General features: G+C 42.8%; 1 protein-coding gene across 1 annotated transcript in view; it reads left to right on the plus strand.

The window, feature by feature from the left end:
* Positions 1–17,471, plus strand: part of LOC138973766 (uncharacterized abhydrolase domain-containing protein DDB_G0269086-like) — a gene marked incomplete in the record, with an annotated part of 72,209 nt that overhangs the window by 32,779 nt on the left and 21,959 nt on the right.

Consider the following 17,471-nt stretch of genomic DNA (forward strand, 5'->3'; position numbering starts at 1 on the left):
GAGCCATGCTTTGAAACACGAGGTCCGTTTTGATAACCACACGAGTTCCGTTTTGATAACCACCGGCAATCAAAGCTGGCGTGTGAAAGCAATTTTCTGTTTTTTTGAGTTCATAAAATATTGGGATGAATATGTCAGGTTTGAGGATGCACAGTTCTGTAGGTTCATCTCGGTATTCCACCCCTCGGCTTTCTGTTGTAAATATTAAGCTTATTGATCGAATGTGGAAGCTACGTTGGGTCAAAGGTCACAGAAGATTTGCGTCGTGCAGCGAAGGAAAGAATCGCAATCTTGTTTCTGACTCAGTGCCTCTTTGTTTTTCATTAGACCTGTCATTCTGCTTGCTCGGCTTTGTTAGATGTTTGCATATCTTGTTGCTATTTTCTTTGCTTTTATTATTATTTCTTATTTGCGCTTCGTTTATCGATACAACGTCTTGTGCACGGGTCAAAATGTGTGTGTCAGGGGTCAATTGGTTTGACTTGAACTTGACGTTCGTGTTTCTCCGAACGTCTGTGTATCGAAACACAGATACACGCACTCCATGACTTTGTAAGAAGACAAAACATATCGGTAGGTTTCATTTGTTTGTGATGAATTTATGACCTTTCATGAAGTAGTTTTGTTTTTTGTTTACTTTTGCCAGTTTGCCAGTTCGTTTTTGGAACTTTGCAAAGCAGTGTCGTGTCGTCTGTTTAGGTCTGGGGAAACGCCAATGAAAAGAGCCGAAGAATCCCCGAGCGTTTCTATTGGGTTTGCTTTTGATTATCCATGTATAACCTGCTTCCTGCAACTATGGTAACCGGGGATTTATTGCATGGGGAACATGAAATTTATTTCCCAGGTGCTTGTGAATGAAAACTCGTGAAAATGATGACAAGACTGTATATTGTGTTCTCACTTTAGTTATCTGTTAAAAGGTAGAATTGTTTTGTTCGTTTTTTAGTTAGTCCCGCTTTAGGGCGAGGACTGGATGTAAAAAAAAAGCAGATCACTGCTTAATCTATTACCCTCGTTAAATAAAGAATTGTCATTGTCATTGTCATTATCATTGTCATCCTATACGGTCGATTCTGCAAAGTTGTCTGCCGGCGAAGAGCGCGGCTATTTATAGTAGCTCGACGTTTTTTCTACGTCTTCCTAGCATATAACCACGTCATTTCCCAAATAGACACTAGTTCTGGGGACAGTAAACTAAGTTAGCATAGCAGCATAGCATTGCTTCTACGTCGCCGGTGTAACACGAAATTTTTACTCCACGAAAAATTTACTCCGGAGTCAATATTTCGTTCGAAATTCTTACTCCGAGTACACTTTTCGTACGAGAAAAGAACTCCCCAAGGCACGAAAAAATTACTCCCTCCACGAAAATTTTACTCCCCATTTTGTTTACTTCCAGTAAAAATCTCGTACGCAAAAATAGGATGCGGGCGAAGGGATAATGCTGCCAAAAAGTGATCTCGCGCACACAAATGTCGCGCTACCCTCCTTCCACCCCTTCCACCACCAAGACTAACAAGGGGACAAGGGAGTAAACATTTCGTACACCTGGCATGGGAAGTTAAATTGCTTGTGTTTGGGTGAAGTAATTTATTCGTTATTTATTCGTCATGGGAGTAACATTTTTGTACGAAATGTTTACTCGGAACTCACCTGTCTTGGGGAGTAATTTTCTCGTGAAATGGGGGAGTGCTTTTTTCGTAAAGGGAGTAACTTTTTCGTACGAAATGTTTACTCCGGAGTAAACATCTCGTGGGAGTAATTTTCTCGTGTTACACCGGCTAGACACCGGTCAACTGTAGAGTTGTGTTTGTGATGGGGTCTGGCCGCTGCGGTCTCCGTGTATGCTCTTGGAAACACAGGAGTGCTTGGGAACACAGGAGTGCTTGGGAACACAGGAGTGCTTGGGAACACAGGAGTGCTTGGGAACACAGGAGTGCTTGGGAACGCAGGAGTGCTTGGGAACACAGGAGTGCTTGGGAACACAGGAGTGCTTGGGAACACAGGAGTGCTTGGGAACACAGGAGTGCTTGGGAACCTTTGCGTTCCCACAGAAGCTTTTGTAGGGCTACGAAGTTAGCTTTAAAATCTCAATCCTATTTGACTGGATTTGCATCCAAAGGTAATGTTTGTGCTTCGGGCACTCGGTTACATGTGTGTGTCTGCTTGGTTGTCGTGTGTTTTGGGTTGATTGATACTTTCTTTGCGCGTCGCTTTTAAGTAAGTTGAAGGGACTTTAAAATCAACAACCATCTCTTTCTTTGTGAATTTCGTTTTTGGTTGCTGGCTTTTTTGAATGTTTGGTTGAGAGGTTCGTAGGTGGGGACAATTCATTGAAGATCGCTGCCACTGAGAACTTCGGATGTTTTTTTGGTTTGTTTTTTGTTTGTTACGTATGCAGGCTTGTTCATGCGAATTCTTTGCGTCTTGATATTTCATCTGTTGAAGGTATTCCCAACAGCCGATGCACTACCCATTTTGTGCTTCGATTCAGGCTGATGAAAATAATGCAAACATGCTCACACATATGCAACATTTTACACATTTTACATCAAAATAGACTTTTACTTGTAGCATCGTTGCCTGCTTTTTGCATCTTGTATAATTAAAATACCGGTATTAGCAAAGACAGAAGAACATAACAACACACATTGCTTCCAAAGATTAGCTGTGAAGGAGACACCAAAAGTTCAAAAGGTCGTTCATAACTATGTTTCACAACTTACACAGATACCTATTTTGAATACCCCCCGCGAGTTAGGGGGAAGAATTTACCCGATGCTCCCCAGCATGTCGTAAGAGGCGACTAACGGATTCTGTTTCTCTTTTTACCCTTGTTAAGTGTTTCTTGTATAGAATATAGTCAATTTTTGTAAAGATTTTTAGTCAAGCAGTATGTAAGAGATGTTAAGTCCTTTGGACTGGAAACTTGCATTCTCCAAGTAAGGTAATACATTGTACTACGTTGCAAGCCCCTGGAGCAAATTTTTGATTAGTGCTTTTGTGAACAAGAAACAATTGACAAGTGGCTCTATCCCTCTCCCCCCTTTCCCCGTCGCGATATAACCTTCGTGGTTGAAAACGACGTTAAACACCAAATAAAGAAAAAAAGAAAGAACCTATTTTGAATCGGTGAACTCCAATAAAATGATGTCAACAGGTCTAAGCCTTCTTCGTGCTGACAGCCACTGAGCAGTAGTTCCCGTGGGGGTAAATGGCATTATGATTGCATGTTAACTTGTAAGTACAGGGCAAGATATCAGACTAATGGCCATGTGTATAATAGTTGCAGATTATCTGTCTGACTTGGTGAATGTCTCTGCGAATGTCAAACAATTTAAAGCGGCTGTCTCTTCTCAAGGGACAAAGTTTTTTCAGAGCAGATTGAAAACTGTTGATGTGAATTTTCACGAACTAACTTGCACGTGTGCAGAAATGCTTGCTGGATTTCTTTTTCTCAGTAAAAACGAATTCTCAAAATGTATTTATGTATTTATTTATGTATTTGTTTATTTCATTATGTATTTATTTATTTATTAATTAATTCATTCATTCCGTCATTCATTCATCCACCCATTCATTCATTCATTCATCCATTCATTCATTCATTCATCCATCCATTCATTCATTCATTCATTTATCCATTCATTCATCCATTCATTCCTCCATTCATTCATTCATTCATTCATTCTTTCTTTCATTCATTCATTCATTCATTCATTCGCTCATCCATTCATTTATTCATTCATCCATCCATTCGTCCATCCATTCATTCATTCATTCATTCATTCAATCATTCATCTATTCAATCATTCATTCATTCATTCATCCATTCATCCATCCATCCATCCATTCATCTATTCAATCATTCATCCATCCATTCATTCATTCATTTATTCATTCATTCATTCATTCATTCATCCATTCATTCATTCATTCATTCATTCATCTATTCAATCATTCATTCATTCATCCATTCATTCATTCATCCATCCATTCATCTATTCAATCATTTATTTATTTATTCAGCTACGCTGTTGATTTGTGGTATGTGTCCAAGTGAATAGTTGCTGTCATTTCACGTCAAATCACATTTCATTTTTTTCTTTTTCATTTTCATTACTTTATTGTCCCATCGCTGGGAAATTCGGGTCGCTTCCTCCCAGTGGAAAGCTAGCAGCAACGGAGTCGCGCTACCCAGGTGTCTGCGTGTTTAGGTGTATTCAGCCACCTGCACTTATGGCAGAATGACCAAGGTCTTTTACGTGCCATTGTGATGACACGGGGGTGGGACATGGCTTCCGTCTCTGGGTCTGCACATAAAGTTGACCCGTGTCCGTCCCGGCCCGAATTCGAACCTGCGACCTTCCGATCACAAGTCCAGTGCTCTACCAACTGAGCTACCGGGCCCCCTACATTTGTTATGATGTTTTATAGTCTCAATGACAAGGATGGTACCTTTGGTAAAACGACATTTAGTTCTTGCTGTCTGCTGTAAACCTCAAACATATTTAAGTTTTCTCACTCTTAAAACATATTTACCTGCATACCTTTTTACATAACATATCGTCGGTTTTGCAACCCTTTCCTAAAAACAATACAGTTGAACAAACCTCACCTCCAACCCTCCCCCTGCTTCTAAAACCACCGATTTAAAACTCCGTCCTACTTAAAATCTCACCTCCAACCCTCCCCCTGCTTCTAAAACCACCGATTTAAAACTCCGTCCTCCTGAAAATCTCACCTCCAACCCTCCCCCTGCTTCTAAAACTACCGATTTAAAACTCCGTCCTACTTAAAATCCTCCTTATTTTTCAAACGTTGTGTTCGTAACCTGTTTAACCCCACCTCCACTGTTAGACTCCGACTCTTTAAAGGCCTAATATTATCAGAATTGAAGCAGCTTGTACTCCTGTGTACTCATAACAGCTCGCAACACCAGACGCGTTTGAAGGCCGTAATGTTCCCCTTCGGCGTTACCCAATCCAGCCAGGCCAAACAGTGTACAATCAGAGGCACAGATACTCTGCCATTAGCCAGCATGGCCGCCCATAGAACACTGGCTCGAGATGTTGCTTCTAATCATCGGCTCTTGTTACTGATTTTATGATCGCTGTGTTTCCCTTGGTTACTGTCTTGGAAACAGCATAATATTGTGTCGGTGGGAGAAAGACGGACCTTGCAGTCACGGAGTGGCAAGTGTTGTTCTTCGAGAGTTCTTTGCTGAAAATTTGAGAGACAGAAGTGTGGAATGTGTTAAAGAATTTGAACGACCGAGTGCTCTTTGGGTTCGACAAGGGACAATAAAACGCTGAGGATATGAACTTTTTGTCGTCGTTTTCTTGAGGTTTGAAGTGGACAAGATAGTTGACAAACAAAGTTTTGTTTTTAATTGAGTTCGTGTTTCTGATTAAACCGCTTGACTTTATAATGAGTCCTTTGTCAAGTCTTGAGGCAAAGTAATGATGAAAGCATCCTAAAGAATAAACGGTCTTTCATTTTGACAAAAGAAAGCATTGAGTTGAGTATGTGGAGTTCGGTCTGTCGTTGTTCCCAGGGTAGAAACAACAAGAGAAGAGTATAACTATAGGAAAAACAAAATCTTCTGAAGTTTTCGTTACTCGCTGAACTGTGGAATTTCAAGTTAAGTGCTTTCGCTTGAGTAACTACCCAATGGAGTTCGGGCTAGCGTTGTCTTTAGCGTAGACCAAAAAAAATGCGCGAACAGAAGTTTTGTGAAGTGTGCGTTTCTTGCTGAACCGTTGGACCTCAAGTCGTGTCCTTTGTGAAGGTTTCAGGGGAAAACATGTAAGTGTAAAAGCAGATCAAAGGATGGGCCGGGGCGTCTTTTGCTTCGATAAAAGAAATCAATGAGCAGAGAATCTAGATGTTTTACCCTTGTGGTCATTGGCCTAGAAACCCTGTGCGAAGAACATTCTTCTGATGTTAAGTTCAAAGTCTTAAGGAAAGGAGCAGGAAGAACGAAAGCATTTCAAAAGATGTGCCTTATTTTTAAATCGATAATGAAAAGCAGTGGGCTGAGAATCTGGCGTTCAGACCCTCCTTGTCGTGAGCGCAGAAACAAAGAGAGGAGTGTACGAAAACGTTGTTCGCATCATATCTTTCTCTGTGAACCATAGGACGTCAAATGGAGAAAAAATTTATTTAGCTTGAAATCTTGTGAAGTTTTTTAATTTCTAATTTTGATTGATTTTGTTTATTTCAAAATCACTCAGTTCAACGTCCTTTGTATCGCAAACAATCTGAATCTTTCAAGTCAGCTAGTTCAATACCTACCCAAAAGAAAAGGAATCTTGTAAATCAAAAAGTTCAGCACATTTTGGCAAAGTTAACAAACGTTGCCTAGACAATTGTATTTTCTCTGCTTTTCATTCTGTCGGTATGTTCTTATTCAACAATACTGCAGGTCACTGAGCTTTTTTTGCTATGTGTTGCAAAGTTGACATTACCTTAAATGTTAAAGCAAAAAGAAAACAAGACAGAAACCAGGTGCGGTAGATTCTCAATCAATATTTCGACAGCTTGTCGCTGTCTTCTTCGAGATGGTATTTGGTATATTGCCTAAAATGCACTGTTCTTGTGTTAGTTAGTTAGTTAGTTAGTTAGTTAGTTAGTTAGTTAGTTACTTGTTGCTTTTTGGGTCCAACGGACCATATAGGCCAAAATCAGGACCCCTGTTCTTGTGTAAGTGTTTAACGCGCACCGGCCACCACAAATGCGTTCAAACAGTTACTAAGGATGAGAGTTGTGTCGAACAGTTCCGATCATTATCTGGTATCTGCTCAGGCATGGGAATAGTCCATCCCTCCACTTTGACACATACTGACGGGCGCAGTGGCGTGGTGGTAAGACGTCGGCCTCCTAATCGGGAGGTCGTGAGTTCGAATCCCGGCCGCGGCCGCCTGGTGGGTAAAGTGTGGACATTTTTCCGATCTCCCAGGTCAACTTATGTGCAGACCTGCTAGTGGCTTAACCCCCTTCGTGTGCACACGCAAGCACGGGAAAAATCCTGTAATCCATGTCAGAGTTCGGTGGGTTATAGAAACACAAAAATACCCAGCATGCTTCCCCCGAAAGCGGCGCATGGCTGCCTTAATGGCGGGGTAAAAACGGTCATACACGTACAAATTTCACTCGTGCAAAAACACGAGTGTACGTGGGAGTTTCAGCCCACGAACGCAGAAGAAGAAGAAGAACTATCTGGTATCTGCTCAGGTGTGGGAATAGTCCATCCCTCCTCTTGGACACATAGCAAGGAACAGACCTGGGAACCCATACGCAGGCTTTCATTTACTAGTGCGCTCTGAAAATGTCCCATCACAATTCCCTTCAATGCGTCTACGGGCGCATTAAGATTACGTACCACTGCGCCACCAAATGTACACTTTACATCGGATTACACACACACACACACACACACACGCACGCACACACACACACACACACATACATACATACACACACACACACACACACACACACACACACACAAATAGATAACACGATACAGCGGCTAATTCTCAGATGGCACCATATTGCACCATTTTGCATCTTTGGTCAAAACGCATACATGCCTCTTTTATAGCCTCTTTGGCGCTTCTTGCCTTCGACTATGACTGTCCCATCGGAGTTTGGTTGAGGGGGACAAATGTCCCATTGCCTTTTTAATAATAATAATAATAATAACGATTACTTATATAGCGCGTAAACCTCGTGGTGACGAGCCCAGAGCGCTTTACACTTACACAATCATAATACAAACAAGGAAAGAGAACTAAATCCGAATAAATTCAAACATGGTCACACCCACCCACACACGCACGCACGCACACACACACACGCACACACACACACACACACGCGCGCGCACACACTCACACACAATCTTTCTTTCGTCATTGTCAATGTTAAGGTAACCCGCAATGTCATTCCATGTACGCATACGTTATTCTAGTACAACACACACAGGCACATACACATCCTCATGAACGCCACACTTTAGTATATAATACACGTGGCAGCGCCGATGACTCACCGATCATGGGATCTCCTTCAGAGGTCTAACTTAAACATGTGTGTTTTGAGGGCTGTTCTAAAGGCAGATGGTGACTGGGAATCCCTAATGCTCCGGGGGATTTTCTCCCAGACAAGAGGTCCCTGGTACTTGAAGGATCTCTCAAATCCATAGTTAGTTGATTTTCTGTTTCTTTTTGGTTTACTAAGTACATTGGTATCTGTTGCAGAGCGAAGAGAGGAGAGGTTTGAATATTTTGATAACATCTCAGAGAGATAAGCAGGTCCTGTACCATGAAAGAAAGAGAAACAAATGCATGCAATTTTGTATTGAATACGACTTCTTACAGGCAGCCAGTGAAGGGATCTCAAAACAGGTGTGATGTGGTGTCTTTTAGGGGTCTTTGTGATTAATCTAGCGGAGTTGTTCTGTACTTTCTGCAGTTTTTCAATGAGATAGTCAAATGAACCAGAAAGAAGGGCATTTTCGTAATCTAGCGAAACCCTGCATACGATGTCGCCGTATTGTGTACGCTTGATTGTGTAAAATACGATCAGTACGGTCGATGGAAAAAAAAAAACCATGACAAGAACATTTCTTAAGACTTTTTTCTGTCTCTTTTAATGATTAAAATAACTGTATAACTCTGCATTTGGTCAATGATTACAGCCTTCGCCATTACACATTGAAAGAAGCATTTATTTTAATGGTATTGGTAAACTTAATTAACCGTGCAACGGACGCGCGCGAAGCATGTTTGAATCATCGATGTTCAAATGTTGTGTGGAGTACACCTTTTTTTCCGAAACGTTTGTTTGAGAATGCTCCAAATGCAAAACAGGGGTTCCCAGGTCTGAAGGAAGAAAGGCGCTTTGAGCTCACTGACATCTTAAACCCGGCCTTAACTGGGAAGTCGACTTCGCGAAGTCTACTTCCTCGCGCCCCCTAATTGGCGTAGAGGCGCGTCCCCCGGGTGGTGGATGGGGGAGCCTTCTCTACTAATTTCTGAGAGAAGGTCGCATCACTCTCGATGCCGTGAACCTAATTAGGATCTTTTTCTTGTTTCTTCTCTATTTCTGCCTCCCCAAAGTCCTTTTACTTTCCTTTTCTCACCCATAAAATTCTTCACTTATTACCCTTGTTAAGTGGTTCTTGTATAGAATATAGTCAATGTTTGTAAAGATTTTAGTCAAGCAGTATGTAAGAAATGTTTAGTCCTTTGTGCTGGAAACTTGCATTCTCCCAGTAAGGTCATATATTGTACTACGTTACAAGCCCCTGGAGCAATTTTTTGATTAGTGCTTTTGTGAACAAGAAACACTTAACAAGTGGCTCTATCCCATCTCCCCCTTTCCCCTATCCCATCTCCCCCCTTTCCCTCGTCGCGATATAACCTTCGTGGTTGAAAACGACGTTAAACACCAAATAAAGAAAGAAAGAAAGAAATATACTTCGCGAAGCTGTCCGCACGAAACTTTAGCATTGAGTTTTCGGCAAAAGTTCGCGCAGTCTTCGCGCAGTCGTCTTCAGGCTGAATTCAGGATCGCCTTAACAAGTCTTGACCACCGATCCTTGCTGAAGTACGTATCACATTCTACTTGTAGAGCGAACACCAGAGTATCGCCAGTTAAGCTTCTCATCTCAGCCCTAATGCTCGTTGAGGTGATGGAAATGAAGCCCTTCCTACCGTCAGATAAGAGGATTATGTCAGGCATCCTTACAACTAGTACGCCCGGAGGTGATAGCTAGGAAGCGTTGCTCGGACATGATGGAGCCACGTACAGTGCGACCAGTCTGTGTCTTTCACTATATTTTTGCCCTAACGATTTAGTCTGATTCTGTGGTCAGCAAGAATAGACAATCTTCTCTGCCTTTCTTTCTGCATTTTGCTGTCAAGATTTCTTGTGATTCTGTGCAAAGCAAGAATAGACAATCTTGATCTTGTTTCTGTCCGGCCGTGAAGCTACAAACAGGCTGTTCTGTGCGCTTCTCTCCGCGTTTTTCTGTGAACACTTCTTGTGCTTCTGAGCTCTGTGCAAGAACAGGAATCCATGGAAATCTGTACGGTCGTGAAGCTACAAACATACGGTTATTTTTTGTTTGTTTTTGTGTGGGTTTTTTTCTCGGTTTTTTTTCTTCATTTTTCTGTTGAGACTTTGTTTGGTTCTGAGCTCTTTGCGAGAACAGGAATCAATGGAATCCTTGAGCTTTTGTCTGTACGGTCTTGAAGCTACAAACATACCGTTATGCGATTGGTGTGTGTGTGTGTGTGTGTGTGTGTGTGTGTGTGTGTGTGTGTGTGTGTGTGTGTATGTGTGTGTGTGTGTGTGTGTGTGTGTTGCATTCTGCTGTGAAGACTTCTTGTGGTTCGAAGCTCTGTGCAAGAACAGGAATCAATGGCGTTCTTGAACTCGTTCGTTGCGTCGGAAGTTGTAAATAGCCAGACCATTGTGTGCCTTTGATCCTACAGTGTTGGTGGTGAAGACCACTCAGGATCCAGTGTTTACTGTGAGAACAGGGGCACGTCAAATTTCCGAGCTCTTGTTTGCAATGCCGTTGAGCCACAAACGGACCATTCCATCCCCTTTTTGGCTCACGTAAGTGTAGCCTATGCGATCGTAACTTTGTCTGTCTGTGCGTGCGTGCGTATGTGCGTGCGTGCGTGCGTGTGTATGTCTGTGGTAGAAACTCTAACATTTGAAGACGTCACATTACATTGACGTCACATTATGACGTAAGAGGGTTAGACGTCACGCGAAGGAAGTACTGAAAGTCTCGGTCATTATTATTTTGAGCGGGCCGAGACTAGTTGGCAGTCGTGTCCCTGTAAGTAGGCTACATGCAGACAGACAGATCTAGATCTAGTGTCTCGCTTTCTTGCACAGTTTCACCTATGCTCTTTCTGTGTGTGTGTGTGTGTGTGTGTGTGTGTGTGTGTGTGTGTGTGTGTGTGTGTGTGTGTGTGTGTGTGTGTGTTACTGTTTGTCGATTTCTTACGTGAGCCTAGATGGCTTCGCCTCTTGTTTCTGTATATGTACCAGGAAAGCGTGTCGTAATCTGCTGAGCAGAAACATGATTCATTGGAATTACCAAGCTCTTGTTTGCAATGCCGTTGAGCCACAAACGGGCCATTCCAAGCCCTTCTTGATGTATATGTACCGGGAAAGCGTGTCGTAATCTGCTGAGCAGTAACACGAATCAATGGAATTACCAAGCTCTTGTAAGTCTTGTCGAAAAGCTAAGAACGGATCATTCTATGCCTTTCGTTCCACACCCTGTTGTGAAGACCAGCCGTGATCGTGTGCTCAACAAGAACGAGAATCAATGAGGTTCCTGAGCTTATCTTCGTAGCGTCGGAAGCTACAAATAGACCGCTTCAGCCAAACATCGCTCTTCCTTTAATCCTTTTGCGTTAGTGTAAGGATCACAGGTGGCAGAGACAACACGAATCAATTGAATTCTTCAGCTTCTGTAAAGCCGCAAACGGACAGTTATGAACTTGTATAGTTGCCCTTTTGCTGTGAATGTTTTTCATGATTCGGTACTCATAAAAATTGAAATGCATGCCTGTTCTGTGTTCTTTTCTTTACCGTCGTAAAGCCGCAAATGGACCATTCCGTGTCAATTTTGCACTTTTGGTAGGAAAACAACAACAACAACAACAACAACAACATGATTTGCCCAACAAGAAGAGCAATCAACGAAAATCCTGAGCTCTTGTTCGTAGCGTCCGAAGCTGCTAATAGACCCTCCAGACAGACCAGTCCACGCCTTTTGCGTTGCAAGTTAGGTGTGAAGAAAATGCACAATTCTGTACCTTGGTAGAACAGCTCAAATTCCTGAGCATTTGTATGTGCTTCTGTGCTCACTAAGAACAGCACAACGTTAAATTCCCAAGCACGTGTACATGTACTTATGTGCTCAGTTAGAACAGCACAACGTCAAATTCATAAGCACTTGTATGTACTTCTGTGCTCAGTTAGAACAGCACAGCGTCACATTCACAAGCAATTGTGTGTACTGCAGTACAAGAGACCATACCGTTACGTTATTTCTGCATCTTTGACGTGAAGATTATCAATCAATCAATCAATATGAGGCTTATATCGCGCGTATTCCGTGGGTACAGTTCGAAGCGCAGGGATTTTTTTATTTATTTTTTTATGCAATTTATATCGCGCACATATTCAAGGCGCAGGGATTTATTTATGCCGCGTGAGATGGAATTTTTTTACACAATACATCACGCATTCACATCGGCCAGCAGATTGCAGCCATTTCGGCGCATATCCTACTTTTCACGGCCTATTATTCCAAGTCACACGGGTATTTTGGTGATTATGTGCTCAGTAACAACTAGCACAACGTCAAAATTCCCAAGCACTTGCATGTACTTTTGTGCTCAGTTAGAACAGCACAACGCCACATTCACAAGCAATTGTGTGTACTGCAGTAAAGCCACAAAAGAGACCATGCCGTTACGTTATTTCTGCATCTTTGATGTGAAGATTATGTGCTTAGTAATAACAGCACAGCGTCAAAATTCCCAAGCACGTGTGTGTACTGCCGCAGTAAAGCCACAAAAGAGACCATTCTGTTACGTTCTTTGTGCATCTTTGATGTGAAGTATTATGTGCTCAGTATTATCAGCGTCACGCCAACTTTCCATGGCCTTGTATGTACTTCTGTGAACATCCCAACGTCAAATGCCCAAGCCCTTGTGTGTACCACTGCAGTAAAGCCTCAAAAGAGACCATGGCATTCCGTTACGTTCTTTCTGCGTCTTTGATGGGCAGACCAGTAAAATGACCTTCTGCTTAGGGAGAACGGGAATCGATGAAATTCCTCAGCTGCCGTCGGTAGGGGTGTGAAGCCAAAAACGAACCATTTTGGGCCATTCTTTCTGCGTCGTAACTGTGTTGTGATCTAGCGCTCAAGGACTAAAATTAAAGCAGGGGCGGATCAGTTGCTTTGTAAGGGGGGGGGGCACTTTGAATCGAAAGTGAATGTGATGGGTGCGAAGCGCTCGAATTTGCTCCCCCGGAAAAAGTTTTTGCCCAAAGAAGCAAAATGGTGCCATCTGGTGCCATTTGAACTTAGAAATGGTCATAGAATCAGCATAGAAAAATCTTTTTTTTTTCTTCTTCTTTTTTTTTTTTTTTTTTCGGGCGAGGGGGGGGGGGCACGTGCCCCCTGTGCCCCCCCCCCTCGTCCGCCCCTGTAAAGGTATTCGTGAGCTGCGGTTTGTGTTGTCGTGAAGCTGCAGATAGACCAGTTCAGATAGACCATTCTGTTTGTGTTTTGAAGCTGCGAATAGACCAGTTCAGATAGACCATTCTGTTTGTGTTGTCGTGAAGCTGCAAATAGACCAGTTCAGTAGACCATTCTGTATGTGTTGTCATTAAGCTGCAAATAGGCCAGTTCAGATAGACGATTTTGTTTGTGTTGTCGTGAAGCTGCAGATAGACCAGTTTAGTAGACTATTCTGTATGTGTTGTCATTAAGCTGCAAATAGGCCAGTTCAGATAGACCATTTTGTTTGTGTTGTCGTGAAGCTGCAGATAGACCAGTTCAAATAGATTATTCTGTGCCTTTCGCTCTGCTCCTTTTGTGCGTGAAGACGAGGGATGATCCTAGGCTTAAGTCAGAACAGGACAGCGTACATTTCCACGTGCTTGTGTGTACTGTTGTAAAGCCAGTATTAGACGATTCTTTTCGCGTCTTCGCCTAGAAAACTATGCCCAGGAAGTTGAAAGGTTAGATTTATCGAGCGTCTTTTTTTCACACCAGCGTTAAGCTCCAAATAGACCGCTCTGGGGGAGGAAGAGTTAACATTATCGAACGTCTTTTTTCAATTTCGTTTAGCTCAAAAAAGATCGCCTTCATCAGTACATCACTGCACTTTGTGTGTGTCTTTCACTATTCACATTCTCTGGGTAGACTGTTTGTGATTCTGTGCTCGAGAAAAAGAGGAATAGTTAAAACTATTGAGCGTAGTTTTCCCTTTCGTTAAGCTCCAAATAGACCGCTGTGAGCAAATCACTTTGTGCAATTCGCTAAGCACCCTCTCCTGGGAGAGTGCGAGTGGTTGTGTGCTCAAGGAGAAGAGGTTCGCAGAAGAAAAAGAAGTTCAAATTATCGAGCGTCTTTTTTCACTTTTGTTAAGCTCCAAAAAGACCGCTCTGAGCAAATCCCTTTGAGTCATTCACTCTGCACTCTCTCTGGTGAGGGCTGCAGCACATCACTTTTTTTTTAATTCACTGAGTATATTCAAACGGCAGAAATTAATATGTAAGCGCCTAGGGCTATATCTAGATTAGGCGCATAAAAATGATCACAATAATAATAATAATAATAGTATTCAACTTCTCTGGGGAGACTGCTTGTGGTTCTGTGGTCAAAAAGAAGAGGAACAGTTCAAATTATCGAGCGTAGTTTTCACTTTCGCTCCAAATAGACCGATCTGATCTGACCTGTTTATGCCATTCGCTGACATTGCACTTTCTGTGGAAGACTTCTTGTGATTCTGGGATCACTAGAACAGGAAAGAGTCGAGCTTCTTGTCTTCACTTTTGTTGAGCTGTCGTAACACAACAACTTACGCGTTTTGCTCTGCTCCTACTCAGTAAGGACTCCTTGTGATTCTTTGCTCAGCAAGAACAGGGGTAGATGATCATTGTGTGTGTGTGTGGATGCCATAATCGATCTCGTTGCTGCAAATAGCTCCGCAGAGACACGATGTTTATTCGTTGGTTCTGCGTCTTCTCTGCAAAGCATCAATTTAGTTGGGCGAAGTCGACTTCTCAAAGTTACTGCACGAAGCTGGCCGCACGAATAATTGACACTGAATTTTCGGTAAAGAAACTTTGCACAGTCTTGGCGAAGGCGACTCAGGGCTAAGTTCAAGGCAGCCTTAAAGACGTCTTGCTCAAGAAGAGGGGGCCCGGTAGCTCAGTTGGTAGAGCACTGGACTTGTGATCGGAAGGTCGCAGGTTCGAATTCGGGCCGGGACGGACACGGGTCAACTTTATGTGCAGACCCAGAGACGGAAGCCATGTCCCACCCCCGTGTCATCACAATGGCACGTAAAAGACCTTGGTCATTCTGCCATAAGTGCAGGTGGCTGAATACACCTAAACACGCAGACACCTGGTTAGCGCGACTCCGTTGCTGCTAGCTTTCCACTGGGAGGAAGCGACCCGAATTTCCCAGCGATGGGACAATAAAGTAATGAAAATGAAAATGGAAATGAAGAAGGATTAACTGAATCTATTGAGTGTCTTGTCTTCACATTGGTTGAACTGCACATCGACCGCTCCATGCAAACCAGTTAGTGCCACGAGTTTCCCCACCTTCTTTCTAATGACTTCTAGTGATCCTGCGCTGAGCAAGAACAGAAGCGATTAGAATTATCGAGCGTCTTGTTTGCTCTGTCAAAAAGCTGCAACCGAGCCTCTTGGACATGAGAGTGCTGTGTAAGTTGTGCTTTTAGGGCTGCTGAGAAAACTTTGTGCGATGCTGTGCTCAGCGAGAATAAGAGTTGATCAGTTCCTCCACCCCTCTTCGTTCTGTTGTAAAGCTGCAAATAGACTGTTGTGAGATTTGTTGAGTGTTTATCGTAAAGCCTATTAGGGACATCTGGTTATCCTGTGCTAGTTTTTCACTGAAGCTGCACATGGCCCGCTCTAAACAAACCTCTCTCTCTCTCTTTCTCTCTCTCTCTCTCCTGGTCTGTTTCTATCTCTCTCTCTTTCTCTCTCTCTCTCTGTCTCTCTCTCTCTCTCTGTCTCTCTCTCTCTCCTGGTCTGTTTCTCTCTCTCTCTCTCTCTCTTTCTCTCTCTCTCTCTCTCTCTCTCTCTCTCTCTCTCTCTCTCTCTCTCTCTCTCTCTCTCTCTCTCTCTCTCTCTCTCTCTCTCTCTCTCTCTCTCTCTCTCTCTCTCTCTCTCTCTCTCTCTCTCTCTCTCTCTCTCTCTCTCTCTCTCTCTCTCTCTCTCTCTCTCTTGTTTTTCACCTTCTTTCTTATGGCTTCTCGTGATCATGTTCTAAACAAGAAACGGAGCAGTCAGAATTATCGAGCGTGATGCGTGGACAGAAACAAAACAGCCACCCAGCCGGTCGAACGTGAAAAACCGGTGTTATTTGTTCTTTCTGTTATGCAGTGAACGCTTCTTTTGATCGTATGATGTGCTCAGCAAAAACAGGAGTACTGTGTAGTTCAAACTGCCAAGCTTTGGATTGTACTGTTGTGATATGCTGCAAATAGGTTGTTCTGTGGTTTTCTTTTTTTGCGCGTTTGGTGTGAAAAACTTTCAGTGAAATGTGGTTAATCTGTACTAGTCAGTTTTCACTGAAGCGTTTGATAGGCCCCTCCTAGCCGACCGTTTGGTGTTATTTGCTTAGCACCTTCGTTCTAATGACTTATCTTGATCATGCTCTGTAGAAGAACAAGGGTAGTCTGAATCATCGAGCATGTTGTGTGTAAAGTGGCAAGGCTATCACCCATCCAATGGACTGTGAGAGATCAGTTCCATCCGTGTTTTTAAGTCAGCTGTGAACACTTCTTGTGATGGCATTCTGAGCTCAGCAAGAATAGGAGTTGACCAGATTCCAAGGTCTTTATTATGCTGTTGTGATGGGGGCTTCTCTGCGATTTTCTTTCTGTGCTTTTCGACTTGAACACATCAAGGGACTTCTAGTCATCCTATGCTCAACAACATCAGGTGTAACTGCAAACATATCGATGGTCAGGTTTTTGCTGTTGTGTAGTTGCAAGCAGAACTCTGGAAACATGATGCCCTTGCCCTTGGTTCTGCGTCTTTTATGTGTACATTTTCTTGTGATTCTATGCCGAACAAGAATAGTAATAATTACAAGTACCAAGTAGCAGCTTTTCTCTTTTGTCAAGACTGCAAATAGATCGCCCCACAGATAATACTTCTGGCCTGTGGTGCTTCATGTCTCTCTCAGGAATAGGTGACGTTCATAAACTCTTGTTTTGCTCGAACGGAGCGCTCTGTACACACCGCTTTGTGCTTTTGCTGGACATGAATAATAATAATTACAAGTAACGAGCATCAGCTTCTCTCTTCCGTTAAGGCTGCAAATAGATCGCTCCAAAAGAGACCACTTATTTCCTTTGGTTCTGCGTGTCCTTCTGAAGATTTGTTATTCTTTGCCCAGAAAGGACAGGAATAGGTGAGATTCATGAGCTCTTGTTTTGTACAGACGGGCAGCTTGAAATGGACCGCCCTGAACAGACTGCTCTGTGCCTCTGCTGGACATGAATAATAACAATTACAACCACCCAGCATCAGCTTTTCTCTTTCGTTAAGACTGAAAACGGATCGCTCCAAAGTGCTCACTTTGTCAAGTCAAGTCAAGTCAAGTCAAGTCAAGTCAAGTCAAGTCAAGTCAAGTCAAGTCAAGTCAAGTCAAG

Source organism: Littorina saxatilis, linkage group LG8 (genome assembly GCF_037325665.1).
Source record: "Littorina saxatilis isolate snail1 linkage group LG8, US_GU_Lsax_2.0, whole genome shotgun sequence".
NCBI classification, from domain to species: Eukaryota; Metazoa; Mollusca; class Gastropoda; order Littorinimorpha; family Littorinidae; genus Littorina; species Littorina saxatilis.